General features: G+C 28.5%; 2 pseudogenes; one reads left to right on the top strand and one right to left on the bottom strand.

The window, feature by feature from the left end:
- Positions 1 to 412: 412 nt before the first annotated feature.
- On the bottom strand, positions 413 to 2,987 carry LOC145974268 (uncharacterized; annotated as a pseudogene).
- Positions 2,988 to 4,093: 1,106 nt separating this feature from the next.
- Positions 4,094 to 4,983, top strand: LOC145974267 (uncharacterized; annotated as a pseudogene).
- The last annotated feature ends 639 nt before the right edge of the window (positions 4,984 to 5,622 follow it).

Genomic DNA, 5,622 nt, shown 5'->3' with positions numbered 1-5,622 from the left:
CAACTATCCAGACGTCAACAATGGGATCTTTATGCCCTTCAGTATGCCAATAAGGCATGCGAAAACATTTACTGTGTACTTCATTGAGATCTATTATAATGACTTCATTAGATAATAAGGAACATCAGAAGACATCTACTGATGACGATGGTAAATCAACATCAAAAAAATCTTCAATTCTACAAAATTCTTTAACCGCTAACTGATAATGTTCACGCGAGAGAATGATGTTCTGAACAAGACAAATCTTTGAATTTTGTAACATTATTGTATTATCCTGATTCATCACCGATATACGAAATTTTCCTGTGTCTAAAATTTGAAACTGGCGACTATCTAGCGGGACATCAAAAACTACAGGACTAACCCAGGGTCTACTGGAACGCACCACTTCCTCAGTTATATTAACATTTTATTTGATTTGGGACTTTTTAAATCGCCTATTTACGATTTGCTGCAAATGTTGATGAGGCTTGCGGCAAGCATTGCGGAAATACATCATATTATTTTCATATGGAAACATGGACAATTCATTCAAAGAGCCAAAGCGTCTCACGTCATCTACGAGATGTAAAATACAATGAGTAATGTAAGAAAGAAATTCTGGACCATATATATCTTCTGCTCTATTCACAAAAATGCTTAATACTGTATGTGCAAAATTAAGACGGTCTTCTGATAAGGAAAAACTAACAAGAATTCGAATGACGGAATGTAATAAAAGAAAATGTTTGTACGCAACAGGATTTATAAGTCCGTAATAAGCAACTGGGGCAGTATACAGGGTGTCCCATTTTAATGTCCCACCCCAAATAACTTTCTTATTTTTAATTTTAGAAAAAGATGTTTCAGACAAAAGTTGTATGGTTTCAATACATAAGGGGACATAAGGTGGTGTCATTAGTTTGACCTTGAATAGTTACTTGAAGGTCACGTGAAGGCCACTTTCAATTTTTTAAGTGGAATCGCCTACTTTTTATTACATATTCTTGCAGCTCATCTCGAGAGCTTTCCAAAACACTATAATTAAGTTAGTTTTCATTAAGTACTTTCCAAGTTATGAGGCTTGAAATCATTCCTTAATTTTACATAAACCGTAAAATATCTTGTAAAATATTCTTTTTTCGATTATCTTACCATAATACTTTTATGTACAAAATAATGAGAGAAATCAATTGGTGTAAAGAAAACACATAATTGTTTCGAAAAAAAATGTAATTGTTAATTGCAAATTACATTTTTTCTTTCGAAACAATTATGTGTTTTCTTTACACCAATTGATTCCTCTCATTATTTTGTACATAAAAGTATTAAGGTAAGGTAATCGAAAAATGAATATTTTACTAGATATTTTATGGTTTATGTAAAATTAAGAAATAATTTCAAGCCTCATAACTCGGAAAGTACTTAATGAAAACTAACATAATTATAGTGTTTTGGAAAGCTCTCGAAATAAGCTACAAGAATATGCAATAGAAAGTAAGGGGTTTCATTTAAAAAATTGAAGGTTACCTTTACGTGACCTTGAAGCAACTATTCAAGGTCAAACTAATGACACCACCTTATGTCCCCCTTGAAACCATACAACTTTTGTCTGAAACATTTTTTTCGAAAATTAAAAATAAGAAAGTTATTTGGGGTGGGACATTAAAATGGGACACCCTGTATAAAAGAAGTTGGCGATTTTCCGTAGCCTTAAACCCTCCATATTTTTTCATTAATTGCGGTTTCCGCGAAAATTCTTTAGGGCAGTAATTTTTTATTTGCTGTAAACGTGTCGTCATAATTTCAAGTAATCTAGCTGAAAGTTTTAAACTTGGATTATATTTTCCATCAACAAGAACGCTATTTATTTTTGAGACGACACCAAGACAAACGGTGTGCAGTCGAAGACTGTTTGAGTTACCAATCCCATCCCCAAAGTAAGCAAAGCAGAATCAGAATCTGTATGATGTTCTCCATCAATGTGCTGTCTGTACTCTTCGTCTGTACGGGGCCTGTGCTGAATACCACGATAAGCTACTACTCCACGACGAAGCCAATTTCCTCGAATCCAACATTTCGAACACGGAAATATACTGCCATGGCCTTTATGACCCAGTATAAAAGCCCGCGCAGGAGAATCAGCTATGAAACACCTTAATTCAATCAGTTTTAATTGATTATGAAAAACAACTCCTCCACGATTTAATACATTCCGAACTTCATCCACAAAATATTGGAATAATTCCTGCGCATTAGTTGGTTTAGATGAGCCTCGCCAGATGCCTACGATTTCGGGTTTACTTCGAGGAATATTTGCAATCCTAATTTGTATTGGCCACATTTGAATTTTGCCCTGCCCATCTAATGTTGCACCATCTGTGCTAAAGTCTATCATTAAAGTATCAAGTGGAATCAGTTCCGGAGGTTTGTTGAAGAATGGAAATAATTCCTGTCTCAAATCCTAAATGGAGATATTCACCTCCTGCAATATTAAATATTGGATGTGCGGTTCGTGGAGTCTTTAAAAGCGTTCTACTATCTTTTGGCAATGTGGATAAACAAGGATGTGTTCGAAGAACTTGTAAAACAGCATTTACTTGTGTATGAGACATATCACTACGTACGAAGACTTCAGCAAGGCGCTCTTGAAAATTATCAATGTCTTGAGGTTCAATATCCATCGCATCATCATTATCTGAAATGGATTCAACAACGTCCGAAGAACTTAATACTTCATCGACCTCATTAAGAGCAAATTGCACATCATCAGCTGGTGCATCAGAAGAGACAAAAATTTCATCTTCCTCAGTCGGACTACATTCCGCACGAATTTGACCTTCATCGACAAAATCTGAATCGGCTCTAGCATTAACAGTATCTACATTCTGCTGTTGTAAACATTCGTTACGTGCAGCTCTTTCTAATTTTTCCAAACGACGACGATATACTGCAGATAGTAAATGATAAGGTTTGCGACTGCGCCTATTCGCCAAACGCAACATATCGATGAAATAAAATATGAATAAATAAATGATACGAAAAAATTACCCGAGGAAGAATAAATACAGTTTGAAGTGGAAAAGCCTAAACCAAAATAGTAAAGTTTTTCTAGTCGACGCAAAACTTAATGATATATGTAATGAAACCCTGAAAAGAATAAAAATTTAATTATGTATAGACAATGCTCGCAAGTAATTAAAGAAAATAATTTATTATTAGGAGTCTTTCGGAAAATAGTCGTATATATTTAATAAATAAGAATAAATAAATACCTCTAACAAATTCTGCAAATCTCGTCCGTTGTAATTACCTCAGCAATCTTACCTGTAGATTAAGAGTAAAACGGTGTAAAGTGATCGAAAATGATTGAAAACACGTACAATGAAACATTTGTTAAATTGAGTTTTCATTTAACCATTTAAATCATTAATATCAATTGAGAATTCATAATGGTGTATTGACAATATAAATTGAAAATTAAACTATCCTATAACTATGGGATCCTATACCTCCTATACTAACTATACTATGGAATATATTTCCTTAATCCTCTGGTAAAACATTTGAAATCATATCTTTATTTACAGCTTCTTTCCATGCTAATGTGACATTTTTTGAATAGAAATTATCAGAGGCTCCTGAATTTGATTTACAGCCTGGTAGAATGCAGATCCATTCAACTTTTATCATATTAGACAAAATTTAAACTGTAAATTAAAAATAAAAATTTCAAAATGTAGTATTTCTTTTCATCATTATTAATTAAGTACATCATTATATCAAGTACAATTATTAACTATTTATTATAATTTTATATTATTATTATTAATTTTAATTTTAAAATTAATAATAATTAATAAATAATAATGATATAAAATTAATAATAATTAATTAATATAAAATAATAATATAAAATTAATATTAATTAATTAATAATAATAATATAAAATTAATAATAATTAATTAATTAATAATAATAATATAAAATTATAATAAATAGTTAATAATTGTACTTCATATTATGATATACCTAATTAATAATAATGAAAAGAAATACTATACTTTGAATTTTTTCTATTTTTAATTTACAGTTTTAATTTTGTCTAATATGGTAAAAGTTGAATGGATCTGCATTCTACCATGCTGTAAATCAAATTCAAGAGCCTCTGATCATTTCTTTCCAAAAAATGTCACATTAGCATGGAAAGAAGCTATAAATAATGATATTATTTCAAATGTTTCACCAGAGGATTAAGGAAATATAAAATATATCACTTGTATTTCTTGTTTGAAGATTATATCTATACTCTAAATCGTCGAAGATTGAAAGATAATGCAGTATCTAATGTAAATATATATAATATAGAAGCAATTGAAGCAGAAATATATGATACAAATATTACTGAGCATTCACAATTTGAAACAAATTTCTCCGACTTATGAAATGAACAATGTGGAACAAATATAGTAACTGATAATAAATTACAATCTAAAATTAGTAGCGATATAAGTGAAATTTCGATAAATAATTTAATATGTGTAGAAACAGGTGCGTTTCAACAAAATATTCAAAATAATTCAATAAATGAAACAATTAATCGTTCAAGTACATCAAAAATTTCAAGAAGTATACTTGCTTCTATAACAAGACAATCTTACTTAACACCAAAAACCGAAAAAATATACAAAGAAGCTATAATGCTAGCAAAACAGAAACCAGATGAAAGAAAAAATAGTTAATTATAGAAGGCGCCTGAAAAATGCAAAAAAATTTGGATATACAATTTTGTAAACAGTATTATATATATAATTTATAGTTTAATCCCAATTCAAAAATCATTTTTTAATATGCAACTAAAGAACATAAAGTATTTCCCAAAGATAGATTTTAAAAAACTGTTTAATGAATGAAAATCTTCATTACAATCAATGTACGTAGAATGAAGTTCAATATATTTGAATAATGCTTTAAATTACAATAATTTTATTTATATTTAGATTTTTATTTTTAAAAAATAATATTATTTAAAAATAATTGGTAAATAACATATATATAATTATTTTATATTATTTTTTAAATGTTTTATAAAAATAATGTATTAAAGATATAAAAATCTATACAAACTAAAAGTTAATATCGTTTCCATCTAAAATTTTTTTATTTTACTTTACATGAATTTAAAAAAATCAACCAAAAAAATAGATATTTACTTTACGTAAATTTAAAAAAATATGGAAAATTATTGATAATGCAAGAATAACATTTTTAAAAACAAGAAATATTAATCAAGATTCTTTAGAAAATCTTTTTAGTATTATTTATAGCTATAAACGTACAAATATAAATTCTTCGGATGTATTCAATTCTGCGGATCATATGAAACATTATTAATTAATAATTTTACTTTAATTGCAAAAGTATAAATAATGGCGATTTATTATTTAATTTGAAACAATCTGTAAAAAATGCTACTTGTATAAATAATATTACAGAACAAACCATCGAAAAGGATTTTTTAATAGAATCATTTCAAATTAAAAATATAGAAAAAACACATAAAGCATATCTGTAACAGGAAAATAATAGATTATACATTACTGGCTGGATTATAAAAAAGTATTGTCGACAAAAAAATT

Source organism: Camponotus vicinus, unplaced genomic scaffold (genome assembly GCF_025532165.1).
Source record: "Camponotus vicinus isolate PSW18456_S1 unplaced genomic scaffold, iyCamVici1.0 SCAF_7, whole genome shotgun sequence".
NCBI lineage: Eukaryota > Metazoa > Arthropoda > Insecta > Hymenoptera > Formicidae > Camponotus > Camponotus vicinus.
The sequence above is the reverse complement of the archived record's forward strand: the minus strand, read 5'-3'. Positions and strand labels throughout refer to the sequence as shown.